The sequence below is a fragment of the Haliaeetus albicilla genome, chromosome 14 (assembly GCF_947461875.1).
Source record: "Haliaeetus albicilla chromosome 14, bHalAlb1.1, whole genome shotgun sequence".
Taxonomy (NCBI): Eukaryota; Metazoa; Chordata; class Aves; order Accipitriformes; family Accipitridae; genus Haliaeetus; species Haliaeetus albicilla.
Window position 1 is genome coordinate 31,754,442 of NC_091496.1, and position 18,644 is coordinate 31,773,085.

The window sequence follows — 18,644 nt, forward strand, 5'->3', positions numbered from 1 at the left end:
TAGAGTACAGCAGAGCAAGTATCCTTCTTCCCATTTCCTGTGTCCTCTCCATAAGCATCCAGTGCTCACCATTGTCCAGCTCAATATACCGAGCTAGAAGGACCCCCCCCACCCTGAGTCTGTGTACTGTATCCGTCAGCAGATTAGTTTAAAAATTATGATGCTACTGTGCTAACTATATAAGCCAGAAAGATTTATATGCTGTTTTAAACTTGCAAGGATAAACTTATTTAATTCGCAGACTGTTCCTGGGTATTTCATCTTTTCCCCTGATAACAGCACCGTTCTAGATGCTCTGTGTTCTGTTGTAAATCAAAATGACACAGTTCTATGCCCTGTAGTTTTTCTGTAGTCCCCCTAAATTTCACACTTGGCAAACGCATTTCTAGTTCCCTAATGTCCATGCTCTGTCTTTTTATTTTAGCAGCTGGCTCAGTTTGACAGGCTTTTCCATAATATATAGGTTACTAAAGGTAAAGTTAAAACTTCCAGAGGTGAAATACTCACAAATGATGGAATAGTAATATCCAGAGTTACTGATGAAAGGGAGGGAAGGTGTTAACAGCTACTACAGTTTATCTCTAATCAAGCGTTGCCCTGTTGAGGATGAAATTAATATCTGTTGACTCCTTTAACCTTTTTTTGCTTCCTACATTGCACAGTAGTAATAAGCTTCAGTTGAAAGAAATGAGTGTAAAGCTACTAACAAGTAGCGCAGAGTTTGGTGTAACAAAAATGGATCTTGGAAAATACATAGAAAGTTATAGGAAGACTATTGTATAGTACTGTTAGGGTGTTTCACTGAATATAGTAGGGAATAGTTCTCAAGCCTTTACTTTAGAAAAATACATAGTTAACTGAGGGAACTTCAATGAGAAATTGGCATTCTTCAAATACTTGCCATTTCAGAAAACATTGAGAACCTTGAAGTTGTTTTTTTTCTGTGTTCAATTTTATATTCCACCCCCCAGCTAATAAATTATGAAGCAAACATGTAAACCTTCCTATTAAGTGTTGGAAAAATGACAGGATATATTGCATTATGCTGATGATGTAGTCAATAACTTGTTACTCGAAGAACTTCCTACTTGAGTGTATTGGGTCTGGCTGAGATGGAGTTAATACTCCCCATGGCAGCCCTCATAGCACTGTGCTCTGCATCAGTAGCTAGAAAGGTGTTGATAGCACACCAGTGTTTTGGCTACAGCTGAGCAATGCTGGCACAGCATCAAGGCTGTCTCTCCAACATTTTTGCCCCCCCCTCAATGGCAGGCTGGGGCAGGGCAAGATCTTGGGAGGGGACATAACCAGGACAGCTGACCTAAACTAACCAAACAGATATTCCATACCATATGACGTCAGCTCAGATATAAAAGCTAAGTAAAGGGAGACGGAAGGGGGGGGGCATTTTGTCTTCCGGAGCAACCACTACGCGTACTGAAGCCCTGCTTCCCGAGAAGTGGCTAGACATCGCCTGCTGATGGGAAGTAGAGAATAACATCATTTGTTTTTTTTCTTTGCTTACGCGCGCGCAACCTTTGCTATCACTTTATTAAACTGTCCTTATCTTGACCCACGAGCCTTTTGTTATATTTTCTCCCCCCCATCCAGCTGAGGAGGGGGAGTGATAGAGCGGCTTTGGTGGGCACCTGGCATCCAACCAGGGTCAACCCACCACAGTCCTTTTTTGGCGCCCAACGTGGGGCAAGACAACGGCAGTTTTGCATTAAGTGTTCTATAGCTAGCTATTAAGTGGCAAGCTCCTGTGCAGGTCACGGAGCTTGTTAGCTGCTTGCTTATCTCTAGCTTGCTGAGTTTGGGAACATGTTAATGCAAATAATGGCTGCGTGCTTTGTCCTGGCACTGATGGCTTTGTTTTGCTGTGGTAGCTATCTTGTGGGGAGAATGAAGGAACGCGGGAACGTGCTAATACAAATAATGTCTATGTGCTTTGTCCTGGCACTGATGGCTTTCCTGTGTTGTGGGAGCTATCTTGTGGAGGAGATGAGGGAACACATCTCCCTCTCCCTACCAGGCATTGATGTGAATGGTTTTATTATGCAGGCTCCCGAGGTCCTTGTTCACCCTTATGTAAGCTGTTTAATACTAATAATTAATACTGGTGGCATATTATGGGTATTGTGGAATCTGGTCTCGTCCTGGTATAAGAGAAGGCAAGTTTTAGGTGAGGCAATACTTAAATGTGCCCTCAAGCGACCAGTGCCTGGGTGGCAGGGTATATGGAAGGATTTGGGCAGATTCCTAGGACGGTTATCACCTCCCATAATCTGGGATTTTACATCTGAACAGGCAAGTAACCCTGGCAAACTGACGCGCCACCTGATAGAAGGGTGCCTTGCCTATCCCAATGAAAACCAGCAGCTTCTCGCACTGTACTGGGGCCTGGCCTATGCCTACCGAGCCATAGTTCAACACTGTCAGAGGACCATGGTTGAGGCAGGGACCCAGACTGCATCTGAGGACACCATGCTCGAGATAGGGACCCAAACAACAACAACTACAGTAATTGCCCCAGTAGTGAAAAGGAAGCAGTGGACAAGAAGATCAACGGGTCCATACCATCGATTAGTGAGAGAAGAAGAAGAAGAAGAGGAAAGGCTTGATCTAGAAGCTGGTCCTTCGGTAAGGAAATTGGAGGAAGGAGTGAGGGAACTTAAACAGGAAGCGGAAACTACCCGGTCCCTGACGTCCTCAGAACTTCGGGACTTGCGGAAAGATTACAGCCGCCAGCCAGGTGAGCGGATTGCTGCCTGGCTGCTCCGATGCTGGGATAATGGGGCTGATAGTCAGCAACTGGAAGGCAAGGAAGCCCAACAGCTGGGATCCCTCGCTAGAAACCGGGGAATTGAAAGAGGAATTGGAAAAGAGGCAGCAGTTTGCAGTCTCTGGAGCCGGCTTCTCTCAAGTGTGAGGGCAAGATATCCATTCAAGGAAGATCTTGTGAATTCCTCAGAAAAGTGGACTACCGCAGATGAAGGCATCCAGTACCTGAGAGAGTTAGCAGTGGTGGAAGTCATCTACAGTGATCTAGATGATGAGGAAGTCTCCAAAGATCCAGAGGATGTCCTGTGCACACGGGCCATGTGGCGAAAGGTGATTCAAGGTGCCCCAGCATCGTATTCTAACAGCTTGGCAGCAATGTATTGTCCAGATATGGAAACACCAACTGTGGAGAAAGTGTCGTCTTGGCTCCAAAACTTTGAGGAAAATCTCTGTGTTTCCTCATCCCTACAGGACAGTGCCTTGGCTGTTAGGGATGCTCCAAGAAATCAGTCCTCTCCTGCCCCAGTCAGAGGGAAAGGGAGCCTAAGGCGTATGCCACGTGGTACACTCTGGTTCTTCCTGCGTGACCAAGGGGAGGACATGAGGAAGTGGGATGGTGAACCCACCTTTAAGCTGGAAGCCCGAGTGCGTGAACTGAGAGGGAAGACAGCTGTTAAGAAGGGGTCACCCAAGAAGAAGGCTGTCAGCGTAGTTGCTGTAGAGGCCCAAGAAAGCACTCAGCGATCCTCCAGGCATAGAAGAACTGAAACTACCTCCCTTGATTCTGGTGAGGGGACTTCTGGTCTGGTACCGCAAGGATCGGACAGTGAATATTCTGATGAGGAACAGCAATAGAGGGTCCCTGCCTTCGGCCAGGAGGAGGAAAGGGATGACCGGATATACTGGACTGTGTGGATTCGATGGCCTGGCACATCAGACCCACAGAAGTATAAGGCTTTGGTAGACACTGGTGCACAGTGTACACTGATGCCATCAGGATACAGGGGCACGGAACCCATCTGGATCTCTGGAGTGACAGGGGGATGCCAAGAATTGACTATACTGGAGGCTGAAGTGAGCTTGACAGGGGACAAGTGGGAAAAGCACCCCATTGTGACCGGCCCAGAGGCCCCTTGTATCCTTGGCATTGACTACCTCAAGAGAGGGTACTTCAAGGACCCAAAGGGGTACCGATGGGCTTTTGGTGTAGCCACTGTAAATGCAGAGAAGATCAAACAGCTATCTACTCTGCCTGGCCTCTCGGAAGATCCCTTCATTGTGGGATTGTTGCAAGTTGAAGAACAACAGGTGCCAATCGCTACCAGGACGGTGCACCGTCGGCAATATCGGACAAACCGAGACTCCCTGGCTCCCATCCATGAGCTGATTCATCACCTAGAGAGCCAAGGAGTCATCAGCAAGACTCATTCACCTTTTAATAGTCCTATATGGCCAGTGCAAAAGTCTGATGGAGGGTGGAGGTTAACAGTAGATTATCGCGGCCTGAATGAAGTGACACCGCCACTGAGTGCTGCTGTACCAGACATGTTAGAGCTCCAATATGAACTGGCATCAAAGGCAGCCACGTGGTATGCTACAATTGATATTGCCAATGCATTTTTCTCCATTCCTTTGGCAGCAGAGTGCAGGCCACAGTTTGCTTTCACATGGAGAGGCGTCCAATACACCTGGAATCGACTGCCCCAGGGGTGGAAGCACAGTCCTACCATTTGTCACGGATTAATCCAAACAGCACTGGAACAAGGCGAAGCCCCTGAACATTTACAATACATAGATGACATCATCGTGTGGGGCAATGAGGCAGAAGAAGTGTTTGAGAAGGGGAAAAGAATAATTCAGATTCTTCTGAAAGCTGGCTTCGCCATAAAGAAAAGCAAGGTCAAGGGACCTGCACAGGAGATTCAGTTCTTGGGAATAAAATGGCAGGATGGACGCCGTCATGTCCCTATGGAGGTGGTTAACAAGATAGCATCTATGTCTCCACCAGCTAACAAGAAAGAAACACAAGCTTTCCTAGGCCTTGTGGGGTTCTGGAGAATGCATATTCCAGGTTACAGTCAGCTTGTGAGCCCTCTCTATCGAGTAACGCGGAAAAAGAACTATTTTGAATGGGGCCCTGAACAACAACAAGCCTTTGAGCATATCAGACAAGAAATAGCTCGTGCAGTAGCTCTTGGGCCTGTCCGGACAGGACCAGATGTGCAAAATATACTCTACACTGCAGCTGGGGATCATGGTCTCACCTGGAGCCTGTGGCAGAAAACACCAGGAGAAACCCGAGGTCGACCATTAGGGTTTTGGAGCCGGGGGTACCGAGGATCAGAAGCCCACTACACCCCGACTGAAAAAGAGATACTAGCAGCATATGAGGGGGTTCGAGCCGCTTCAGAAGTTGTTGGTACAGAAGCATATCTCCTCTTGGCACCACGATTGCCCGTGCTACACTGGATGTTTAAAGGAAACATCCCCTCTACACATCATGCAACCAGCGCTACATGGAGTAAGTGGATAGCATTGATCACGCAACGGGCTCGACTGGGGAAATCTAACCGCCCAGGAATTCTGGAAGAGATCATGGACTGGCCAGAAGGCAGAGATTTTGGAGCATCACCTGAGGAGGTGGCTCGTGCCCAAGAGGCACCACCATATAATGAGTTACCAGAAGACGAAAGGTGTTATGCTTTGTTTACTGATGGATCCTGTCGTGTGGTAGGGAACCATCGGAAGTGGAAAGCTGCTGTGTGGAGTCCCACACGCCAAGTCGTTGAGGCCACTGAAGGAGAAGGCGAGTCAAGTCAGTTTGCAGAAGTGAAAGCCATCCAACTAGCCCTAAACATTGCTGAACGAGAAAAATGGCCGGTACTCTACCTCTATACTGACTCCTGGATGGTGGCTAATGCCCTATGGGGGTGGCTACAGCAGTGGAAGAAGACCAATTGGCAACGCAGGGGTAAACCCATCTGGGCAGCAGCATTGTGGCAGGACATTGCTGCCCGTGTAGAACACATAACTCTAAGGGTACGTCATGTAGATGCTCACGTGCCCAAAAGCCGTGCCACTGAAGAACATCGAAATAATGAACAGGTAGACAAGGCTGCCAAAATAGAAATAGCTCAGGTGGACCTGGACTGGGAGCGTAAAGGTGAGCTATTTGTAGCTCGATGGGCCCATGAGACATCGGGACATCTAGGGAGAGATGCAACATATAGGTGGGCTCGTGATCGAGGGGTGGACCTGACCATGGAGGCCATTACGCAGGTCACTCATGAATGTGAAACATGTGCTGCAATCAAACGAGCTACCAGAGTAAAGTCTCCCTGGAACAGAGGGCGGTGGCTGGGTTTTCGATATGGCGAGGCCTGGCAAATTGACTACATTGGACCACTGCCGCGAACACGCCAAGGCAAGCGCTACATACTCACCATGGTGGAAGCAACTACTGGTTGGCTAGAAACATATCCTGTAAACCATGCCACTGCCCGAAACACCATCTTAGGCCTCGAAAGGCAAATTTTATGGCGACACGGTACCCCAGAAAGAATTGAATCAGACAATGGGACTCATTTCCGAAATAACCTCATAAGCTCCTGGGCAAAGAAACATGGCATTGAGTGGGTGTACCACATACCCTATCACCCGCAAGCATCTGGGAAAATTGAGAGATATAATGGACTGTTGAAGACTATGCTGAGAGCGCTAGGCAATGGGACATGGAAGCATTGGGATACAAATTTAGCAGAAGCCACTTGGCTAGTTAACACCAGAGGATCTGCTAACCGTCCTGGTCCTGCCCAAACAAAACCCCTACATACTGTGGGAGGAGATAAGGTCCCCGTAGTGCACATGGGGAAGTGGCTGGGGAAGGCAGTGTGGATTGCACCTCCCATGGGAAAAGGCAAACCCATTCGTGGGATTGTCTTTGCTCAGGGACCTGGGTGTACTTGGTGGGTAATGCGGAAGGATGGGGAGACCCAGTGTGTGCCTCAAGGACATTTAACCTTGGGGGAAAAATAATCTGTGATGTGAGTTGTATGTTGTAGGAAGTAATGTAGCAGGAATGACCTGAACTGCAGAAGAGTGAACTTCGCAAGGAACCAGACAAGTGCATCGGTGACCCAAACCAAGCTGGTGTTGGGGCCCAACGATCGAACATACTGCTTCTCCTGTCCTGACCACTCATCTTGATGGATGGGGCTCAAGTCATAACCTGTATGTGAACATCAGGAAGAGTGGAAGAAGCCCATGGAATATCTATCTCTTAAAGGACAGGGGATAGTAATTAATAAGAATGTATAAATCCGTACGTTGGGTATAAAAGTGGTTTAAGTATGTAGTCTCAGTTGTAAGTGTTGGTGAGAAAGGGTTTCAGTAATGAGAATTAAATACAATAGTATGGTTAGAAGATATCTGTATTAAGTTATGTGGAACCTGAGCAGGACGCAAATGGTATGGAATAAGGGGTGGAGATTGTATTGGGTCTGGCTGAGATGGAGTTAATACTCCCCATGGCAGCCCTCATAGCACTGTGCTCTGCATCAGTAGCTAGAAAGGTGTTGATAGCACACCAGTGTTTTGGCTACAGCTGAGCAATGCTGGCACAGCATCAAGGCTGTCTCTCCAACATTTTTGCCCCCCCCTCAATGGCAGGCTGGGGCAGGGCAAGATCTTGGGAGGGGACATAACCAGGACAGCTGACCTAAACTAACCAAACAGATATTCCATACCATATGACGTCAGCTCAGATATAAAAGCTAAGTAAAGGGAGACGGAAGGGGGGGGGCATTTTGTCTTCCGGAGCAACCACTACGCGTACTGAAGCCCTGCTTCCCGAGAAGTGGCTAGACATCGCCTGCTGATGGGAAGTAGAGAATAACATCATTTGTTTTTTTTCTTTGCTTACGCGCGCGCAACCTTTGCTATCACTTTATTAAACTGTCCTTATCTTGACCCACGAGCCTTTTGTTATATTTTCTCCCCCCCATCCAGCTGAGGAGGGGGAGTGATAGAGCGGCTTTGGTGGGCACCTGGCATCCAACCAGGGTCAACCCACCACATTGAGATAAATGTGTTGCCTGAAAACCAGTTTTCAGACTTACTAGGACTTACGACCATGCAAATATGTACTCAGCAAGGGAGTGAATGGAGACTAAAATTTAGGCATAACAAAGTAAGTCCTTTTGTGTATGTGGCTCTATAAGATTAGTTCAAATTATTTTTGTCCACAGGCTCTCAGGAAGTTTACAAGGAGGTAGAAGTAATAGAAATGTTCTTTTTAGATGGGGAATGTTCTGATATTCTGTCCATGTCGTCACCAGCAGTAGAAGGATTAAACAGCAATGTCTTAACATGTGCATTTAGTTACTTTATAAGAGGGAGAAGGGATGAGCCTGGAGGTACAGTCGGCATCTTCTTTCTCCTCTCAGCACAGTGAAAAGACCGTGATGTTAAACTTCTAGAGATGAGGCGCCACAAGAAAGTTGCATCTCTTTACATAGACATGCAGTGTGTGGAAAGAAGTAGAATTACACAACTTAATGGAGCCTTATGAAAAATTATTACATTTCCAATCTTATAAACAGTCATCAAACCACTGAAGGGCAGATCTGATTTTGCATTGCAGTAAATCAGAGCACAAGAGAAACGGACTAGTGAGCACACCTTCACTAAGCTACCTACAAAGTAGTATAGCTTTGGAGCCAGAGTGCTTGGGTCTTTTATGTCACCCATGGAACTAGCAATTAGACCTTATATATCTACAAAATTCCTTACCTCACATTTACACACTTAAATTGTTGTCCATGTGGCTATTAACACAACTTAAAAATCTTTCCTATAATAGGGATGAACTGCAGTTACAAAAGGAAATACAGGCAGGGGAATGAGCTGGAAATCTGTTAGTTTATGTAGCCAACTTCTGAAGTGAGTACCTTGTATTATATGATGTGTTTGGGTTGCACTAGGTCTTGGAAGCGTTTGAAAAATTGCAAGTAGTGCCAGTGTAGCGTAGTTCCTACCTTGGATCCACTGATCCAGATGTATAGTGGATATTACACCCAAACTGCTAAGAGAGGAAATGGAGATTTGGATGTAGTTTGACAGTACCTACAGCTGTGAATCAGAGAAGGTTTGGGAAGAAGAAATCAAAGCTGAAGTTGAGTAAAGATATTTGAATCTTTCTGGAAAGGCATGCCAAAATTTGCTGGATGGAGACAAATACAAGGAGGGATCAGAAGAGATACTGTAAGTGGAAAAATGAAATGTGTTAGAGAAAGCAGGAGTTTGATGATGGTGTACCATCATGTATCTGAGCAGGCATCTCAGTGTAATTTACTGCAGGAGAGAGCTCTAGGATCAAGTTTTTCTGATAAGGTATTAATGACTTCAAAAACAGCTAAACGTGCACCCAAGCTTATTTTTAAAGGCAGACTATAATAGCTTGTATATCGAGTAATCAGGGAAAAATAAAACCACACAAGTTCACTTTGCTTTTAAAGTTTAATTTTGGTCGGATTCTATTAATATGTCTTATCTTTATGCAAGACAGTGACTAACTGGAAACCCACATGTTTATGAATTGAAGAAAACATCTGGGAAAAGCTGATTGTAAGAGAATGTTATGAAAGTATGCATAACACATTGTAACAGAACTGGTAATTGAAAAATTGAGAGTTGAGCAAACAACTGAACCCTGTCTTTATTCAATTCTAGATACTGTCTCTGGATCTGCATTGAAACAGAGTCCACCTTATTAGAGGTTGGTGACTTTTCTTTTTTCAGTTCTTATATCCAGTTTTAAAATACTTATTTATTACCTTGTTTAAGTAATGAAGTGAAAGATACGAGCTTCTTAATAGCAAGTAATTAGTCCCAGAGCAATGGAAAAAGTCATAAAAACATTGTTAATTCAGAAATGTATGCTGAACTAATGCACAGAAGCGGTGTTGTGCTTTTGACCTCATCAATGTGATTAATTTTTAAATGGTAGTTATATTGAAATACAACATTTTAGCATTAGGTCCACTAGCAAGGTTTTTTGATTCAAATATTTCTCTGGTTTGAATTGATATTTGGTATGTATATCCATCAGTTCCTATTTAAAGGTTGGAGTAGTCTGTACTTCTGAGACTGTATCTGCCATGAAAGCCACACTAAATAAGCTTTTTGTATGTATAGTACACAAGCATTAGGACCTGATCTGTATTTTCATTGACTGTTCAGAAATGACCTACTGGGTTCTAAAATGTATATGTGTTTGAAACTTGGAAGATGGTACCCTGTGATCAGGTTAGAGGAGGCTAAAGCGCGTCCTGGCTTGGTTCTGCATATACGTATTGCTGGGCAACGGGAAGCCCATAGCTCAGTGATGACTATATTCACTATATGAAGGTGGACTAACTATAAAGTCATCTTACACTGCAATAAGCAACATTATGTGCCTCTGATTAAGCTAGTCTGGTTGGATGGACAGTTGAAATAACAGTGGCAGCTCAGCTGGGCATAGTGATTTTTAATCCATCTAGCTGCCTATAGGAAGGAGTATGCTTAGATTTTCATTAGGGGTATGCAAGCATGGTTTCCCCCCCCCCGCTGAAGATCACTTAAAGATTGCATTAAGTCAATGTATATTCCTAAGACTATCATTCAAGTAAGAACATAAACGAGATGTTTTAATACAATTTTGGAAACAGTTTTCAGTATATGGTTTTAAATGCTTGAAGAGAAATCCACTATTCTGTTGTAGAACAGGACTAGAGGAAGTCATGGCTCCTAATGGCAAAACATGGTTCTTTGGCTTAAAGTTATTTGGTACTGATACATTTGAATTCTGTGTCTTTTACCTTCTATAATGTCATTAATTTTCTGCTGCTGGACAAGGAAAGCACCAGCTCAGAGTAGTGCTATAGTGAATCCTGTAGGTACCTACCTCTAGCCCAGATCCTTCTGGGAGTCTGAACCTTGGTGTCTTTGACCGATATTGACAAACTGTTTTGTTGAATGTTTGTGTAGTATTGAACCAAGGGATCTGTGCAATGTAAGCAAATAACAGTAATTCTTCATATGCAGTGGTTTGGGTTTTTTTTGTGAAATAGCTCCTTGTATTTCTATTTTACATACTGCTACAGTTAATTTTAATTTAATGAACAAATTAATGTGGAACAGACTTAATTCTGTAGTCATTGTTAGCTAACCTGTCTGAAAAATAGCCCAAGATCTCCATTTTTACTGTTTAATTCATTCTTGCTGAGTCAAATATTTATCTGGCTGTTTTGCTTGTTTCCAAGTTACAATGACATGACTTTTTGTATGCTATATTGCTCAGTGCTAGTGAAATGACATGTGTTGTAGGCATAATTTCAGTCTTTGGACTTTGATTTATCACATAATCTCTGCAGAGAGGTAACTGTTCTGTTCAGCTGGTTTTATTTACATTCTAGAAAGCTGATTTCTACACTAACAAAGACATAAGTGCAGCTTATTAGTAGTTATTCATAATTCCAGTTGTCTGATCAGAGTTTCTGGAAGTCAGTGGGTGTATTTCCATTTGGATGACGAGTATGAGATAAAGCTCACTTACACCTTCCTGAGTACAGGATACTATTGCGCTGTGCTTAGCATCATACCAGACTGTAATAGTTCTGGTCCTTATAGAAACTGTGCTTAGGCTCTTACTTTGATTTACAGGTATAAGTGAAGCTTCTTATCAGCCAGATCTGATGGAGCTAATAGCTGGCCTTGCGTGGTGCCGCAGGAGGAGAGTGTGCTTCTCCGACCTGTCGCACTGCATGCTGCTGCAAGCAGGTTTTCATAGCAGTTCTGTCCTCTGGGCTTACAAATGCACCGTATTATATCTTTTTTTTTCCATGGGACAAGTGTTCATGAGACAGATCTTTCATTCCTGAAACCTGTTTTGTATCCGAGATGAGGTCCATCAAATCTCTCTCACGCACCTTTTCTGTTTTGAGAAAGATTGTATCCACCTTCGTTGCCCTGTTCCTCATGCTCAATTTTCCATGTACCTGTCATCATACTTTCCTTACCAATAAGCTCATAACTGGCACGGCCCATGCTGTTACTCGGTTATTAAAGGACGACCATTCCCCTGCTTATTGTTCTGTACGGATAAGTTCGTGATCCCAGCAGCAGCCGGATATACCTGATGCTTTTTGTCTTCATTCAAAATGGCCACAATCTCCTGCTGTTTCTAATTTATAACTGCCATCAGTAAAGATGAACGTTACTTTTATTCTTTGGCTGAAAAAAACGGCAAAACGCAGGACAAAGGTCCTTGCGGAGGAGCAGGAGGTGGCAGCGCAGGAGTCCGCGCTTCCCTGCCGTGGCAGTTAGCGTTGCTGGTTCTCCTGCGGGGACGGGACACCTGCCCGTGAGACCATCAGGTAGTGCTGTGGGTCTGTGCAGCTGCAGCAAGCCTGCAGGTCAGGTGTAACGTCTTCTCTGCAAGTCCACATCCAGTACTTTTCCCCAGGGAAGGAGGCAGCTGGGAGTAAGCCGCCTGTCTCCTGCACGGCTCTCTCCTGAGCTCCTGGGATGCGGAGAGGGAGCCGGCCACATGCTAAGCGTATAGCTCTGATCACCGTCTTTCGACAGTGCCTGTCGTCTGAAATGACGGAGAGGCTGGGGGGAGGGCAGCGCAGCCGTAATGCGGCATTCCAGCCTCCCTTCTACTCTGACCTTATGGGATTAGACGGCCTCGTGTAGGATCTGCCAGTCGTTCGTGTCTCGTTCAGGGCTGGGAGAGATGCTGAGCCGTGCTGAGCCGCAGCAGAGGAGCGCTCTCTGGTAGGGCTCATCGCTGAGAAGGACGGCGTTTGGCTGCAGGCAAGGGGCACAAGGTGCCCGTGGTGTGCCTCTGCCACGGTCTGACTCGGAGACGGGATTCTGCGGCATGACCAAGCCCAATGACTCTCATCTGTTTGAAGAGAAAGTCGAGAGGCAAGTACATCATTCCGCAGGTATTCAGCAAGAGTGATGGTGTGGTGTTAATTACCGCGTAAGCTGTAGCATCTCATCTAACAAAGCTCCTTCAAGTATGCTGTGAGCTAATTAAATATCCATATTTAAAAGTAATGCTTTCCGTATATAGTTGTATTTTGGTGATGCAATGCAGTCTCTTCTCGTTGAAGTTAAGCATTGCAATGCCTCAAAGTATGAAAGAGTTACATCTGTGTTTGGATGTAACTGTTGCTTCAGACTAAATGCCTCTCAACAATCCTGTAGAATTCAATTTGAATATGTTCGAAGGAGCAGAAACAGTTCAAATCAACGTTTTCCTGGAAAGGCCTTCATAGGATTCACAGGATTCATATTCTGTTTATTATACATTAATTTCTATAACTATGCAGCTACCTTTTATATTGGAGGCATTAGTTTTGAATTACTGAAGTATTTTAAGAGGGGTGCTCTTGGTAAAGGCATAAACAAAGTACAAAGGCCAGTCTGTTTTCCACATAGTAGATTGTTGTTGAAGAGTTTGTGCCAGCCAGTACAGAGTGCAATCGTGTCTTACTCCTCTCAAGAGAGATGAATTACTCAACTGCCTCGGCTCCTGCTGCTCCACATTCTTATCCTTGAGCTGTATTGTTGGAATGGTCTGCTGCTCTTCAGGGAGAAGCCAGTGTAACTGGCAGAAATGTAAATGTATAGCATTGTCTTCTTCATGAAAGGTCTTCACCTGTGAGCTGCTTTGGATATGTACCAGCTTTCCTGACAGTGTAGTTAATTGTGCTTTTGAGATTTTTGTTTTTAAAAGAAAACCAACAGATTTTTTTCAGACAATAGCACTATGCACAGCAGTATCTATTAAAACTGCTGCAAATTTGCAGAGACGGCGTTATTGATTGATAAACTGATACATTGTGGCAGCCCAGGTAATTTATCTTGCCATTTTTCTGTTCAGAAAATTTTGTTCAAGGTTGTAATTTCCTGTGGTGGTTGGCACAATAGGGACGGTGAAAAGACAAGGTATGTCCAACTAAGATCGCCTGATTCAAGTGTATTTCTATCTTCAACTCATTTTACTGTGAAGTAGGTAGCACTGAGTGCCTTCAGCAATTAATCGTCTTTTTTTTCTTTCTTTATTTAAAGCTTGTGTTTGCAGCTACGTACATGTTTTAATGTGGTTACTGCTGCAGTTTCTTAACGTGCCTCAGTAGCATCACACCCCCCTTGGTGTTAAAATGTGAGCGGCATGCTACCGAAAGGCACTTCCCGAGTGCTACTGCCACTGGCAATAAAACCCTTTGACTTTGTTAGGGACAATATTGAAGCATATACGTAGCTATTGCAAAGCATTGAATAGAATCATTATCAAATCAGCACCAAATACTGAGGGTCAAGCATAGACATTTCCTAACTGGGGGTGTGCAGAGAAGTCTTTGCCAGACTGGGTCACGAAAGCCACTAGCCTTGGAGGAAATACAGTAACTGAAGCGACAGAGACTGCAAATAACCCATAGCCCTTCATTTGTGAAGAAATTAAGCTCGTATTTTGCTCAGAACTACTTGTTGCATAAACAACACAATTTATTGTAGATTAGGAGTGGAACCCTTGCGGATGCTCAGATCGTTTCCCTTGTTCACATGTCAGCACTCTGCTCTCCCTAGGCAGGACCAGCGGGAGGAAGATTATCCAGAAGTTTGTTTAGCCAACTGCTGGTATTGATGCTGGGCTCAAGTCACGGGTATCGCCTCTTGTCTTGAGGAGGGAAGGGTCTGTGTCAAGCACTTGCGTTGCAAGTGTGTTGAAAGCTATTTGAATCAAGGCAAGATATTAAGGCACTTATTTTACATGTTGCCGGCTTCCACAAGTAAATACGAAGAGATTCATATGGATGAAAAGAGAGTATACCAAATAGCCTTGCAGGACTCTTGACATCTTGGATATGTGACTTTTCACCTTGCATCAAGAACAGCGTATGTTTTTCATTAAAAACAGACTAACTCTGCAAAAAATTGCTTACTGGAGCGTCCAAGAATCATGCAAAGCAGTAGTTATTTGTAGATTTTAAGACACAAAAGCAATCTCTCGACAATGCAAACCACAGAACCTTTGCCCAATATAGACATTAATTTGAACTGCATGGTTTTTTTTAAAGACATCTCAGCAAGATGTTCCAGTTGTTGATACTTGCACTATTAGAAGTGCTCATTAACTATAAAGGGACTTGAGATCAGATTAATATTTACATTACAGATTCTTTTAATGATAGGCTGGATGAATCCCACCCTGTGTTAAAATAGATTTAAAACTAAAGTAAAATAAACATTAAAATATAGTATGAAATCTGTTATTATCTGCTGGTATTTGTGGAATGTGCTATTTCATCTTAGCTTTCTTTTGGATAAACCAGATAGGCTGAAGTTGTTTAGGTCTTGCCTGAGGCAAGTTGCACAAATGTGACTATATAACTTCTCTAGAAATCTTTCTTCTGTCTTAAACATCCTTTTAAGGTATTGATTCAAGGACTAAATGTGGAATACTAGTAATGACTTTGCTAACATCATGTACCAGTCCTAATTATACCAAATACAAAAGCATAACTTACATATTAATTCTAAGGATTATTATGTATTAGTGTATAATTCTCCTGCTTATCGCTTCAGGGATGGCTAAAACTTCACATTAGAAGTGCATGTTCAGCTAGTTTCCTGGTACTTGCTGTTCGCTTCAGAGCTTTTTGGGATACAGCACTCCATTTTATAGTAAAATTTCATGCTAATTCTTTAAAATAGTACCATTGTAAAATTGAAAAAGGATAGCAGAAACATATTACTTTGTAACTGAGAGCTGGATAAAAATTTGATCCAAATATGAATTACAAATGATTCACTAGTGCCTACCTGATTTTGCAGATGGGGGTCTAACAAGTTGCTGAGTTATACATGCTCTGCTAATCCTGAATTATGGTAATTTAAACAGCAGTGTTGCTAACTGTTCCTTATCTCTCTTTTTCTGTCATCTGCATACATTGACATGTCTATACACACATACATTCATGCATGTACATGAGCAAGGTATATTTTAATTGTACTGGTCTCTTCTGGATCATATGTGTTTTAGTTACTCTAGTGGACAGAGTAGTTTTAGTGATTTTTTTTTTTTTTTTTTTTTTTTTTTTTCCTCTGTCCAGAGTAAGCTTCAGAGATTCTCAATAATCTCCTGTAAAGTATTTGGCTAATACACCGTGTATGTTGGCTACTGTTCTAACCTTTGAAAGTTTCTCAAAACCTTACTAGCATCTCCCTTTAAGTGAAGAGCATTGCAAATGCCAAAAACAACATTAAGATTTCAGTGATTACTTCCGCAAATTAGATTAGGAATCACTGTGCTGCTGCTGAAGTAACACAGAAAAATCTAATATTAGTTTGAATAATGGTGTTATGAGTTCAGCTTCTGGATGTGCATCAGGTGTGGACAGGAGAGAGGCCATCTGCTGTCTACTCTGTGCTGTTCTCCTGGTGAGAAGAACTGTATTGGCAGCTGACTGGAAACCAGTGAGTCTTTTGGCAGCAGCCAGGCTGGCTGTTTGTTCTCCCAGGAGATCAGCCGTGGGGTGGTTAATGGGTCAGAAGGGTGGCTTCCACAGCTGTAGGTTAGACTTGTGTTAGCTGGATCATCTGATGTTCTTGACAGATTGGAGTCTGCCATCACCAGACACTCTGACTGCAGAGCACTTCTGGAGAGCTGGACACATTTTTCATCTGGGTAGTGGCACAGGAAATTTGCTTGGCCAAAGAAATGTTGTCAGAAGTGGTCTTTTCTCTGCAGAAGCATGGCGGGGTGGCCTGCAGGGACTGCTTGTTTTTACTGGAGGTAACTTCAGTTTGAAACTTGAATTTATTTCTAGAGCTCTGTCAAAAATAGATATTCAAAGCATGAAATTGTGCAAGATGATGTATGTGTACTGCTGTGGGATACAGTCTGATCTGGACGGTACAAGTGTTTCCTGTCTCTGTTTTTCTGCTGGGATTTTTTTGTTTCGTTCTCCTCCTTTCCATGTTAGCTCGTTTTTCTCTCTCTCACTGTTTCCTTCCTTCTGGAGTAATTGCTTCCACTGAAATCCAGTGCTCATTAACCTGACATTAGAAACAGGATCTTAGGCAGGATCTTTCTTGTCCCTGCCGCTAGCAGTTATGCCCTTCTCTTGGGCTTGCCTAAAGAAGGCAAAGAAGACTGAAGGTACGAGCTCTTTCACCACATCTGCCCCTTACAGTTCTTATGGGTTCCTACCAGCCTGTTCATAACCCTAGCAAAAAAAAAAAAAAAAAAAGCCTAATGCAGTAATCCTGTAAGCAGTGAGTAATTTTCCTATGTAAAAAGTCACGGGCGTGAAGCACTGATGGTGACAAGCCCACCAGCTACCCCATCTCTCTACCAGGTCAGCACAGGGAAAAGAGAAAATGGCAGCAGATGCCAGCACTCTGCTTTAAGGCCACAGACCAGATTGCATCTTGAAAATGTTCCTTCTGCTTCATGACAGAGCTTGAAGATGAAAATATTCTTCTAAATGAAAACATTCTCCTATAGCCACAACACGCATGGGAGTTAATAAAGAATTTAATCTTAAATTAAAAAGTAGTAGAAAACCGGAACAATGGTGTATGTTTTGTTTTATGGTGGTTAAGGAGATTCAGCTTTATTTGTCATCCCTCCTGACAACCAATTCTCACAAAAGTTATTTTGAGGATCATATTTAAGGTGTGGGATGCAACCTGTCTGTTTCTGAGCTCCTTTTCCCCCATTCTAGAGAGCGACGGAAAACCGTACTTTTCAAAGTGAGTGATGTTTGTGCAGGCTGGGAATACGTCTGTGTCGGTTCTGTGAGCAGCGTCTCTATCACAACCTGTTTTGACAGGAGGCTTTCATTTAGCTTTGTATATTCATTTCATAAGAGGGATTTGCATGTAATAGCCAAACTGCATCTGGGAAATTGTGACAGGAGCAATCACACTGTGGATGACTTTACGGGTAAAACAAGCAGCTCAACTCTGGATGACGCCTCTCAGAGCGGGGCTGGGGGGGAGCGTGGCAATTCCCCACGAGGAGCGCAGAGACCCGAAGGGTGTCGGAGGGCTTTTCGGAGGTTTTCCATGACTGGAAGCCAAGTGAAGCAAACAAGGGAGTTGTCTGTCCAAAGCGCTCAAACCAAACCCTGGACTAGTTACTCCTCAGGGGTATAGCTAAAAAGGAATAAACGGTCATGTGGGTTTTAGGAAGAAAATATTCAAGCAACTCTGGGTCTTAAAGAGCAGAATTTCAGAGACTTGCGATTCAGGTCAAAGCCAGTCCACCCTTGGGGAAGGCATGGAAGAGACAACAGCAGGGTGGGTGAGACACGAATCCTCTTTGGCCTTTGCTTTCAATACAGAGTAAAACTAAAGCTTGTTTATGGTCATGATAAAAGTTTAAGAAAGAAGTAAGACCTGTGAAGAGACTCATTACCGAGTAGCTAATACGACGGCTCTTGCAGCTGGCTCGTGAACCGCTCCAGCTCCTTGCTCTGCCTGGTTTAGGCAGAGCCCTGGGGCTGTGTTCAGATGTAGCCGTGGTACCGACCGCTGTCAGTTCGTACTCAAACTGCCGAGCCTTGGAGGTGTGCGAGGATCAAAGTATCTCATCACCTGTTTAGGTTGGTCTCTATTTTGATGAGTGCCTACAGTTGAAAAAAAAAAAAAAAAAATCATCAATGCAATTCAAAGACTGTTGGGGTTTTACTTCACACTTTATATAGTTGCATACACATATACACAATATATATAGAAATATAGTGTGTAGGGTACATGTAAAATTCAAAATACACATTTAAAAATACACTTTTAAT

General features: G+C 43.7%; 1 protein-coding gene across 1 annotated transcript in view; it reads left to right on the top strand.

The window, feature by feature from the left end:
• CNTN1 (contactin 1) overlaps nt 1-18,644 on the top strand; it is a 259,393-nt gene that overhangs the window by 73,420 nt on the left and 167,329 nt on the right. The window contains exon 2 of the mRNA XM_069802195.1: nt 9,514-9,559. The gene's annotated coding sequence lies outside the window, so the exon portion shown is untranslated. The remainder of the gene's footprint in view (nt 1-9,513; nt 9,560-18,644) is intronic.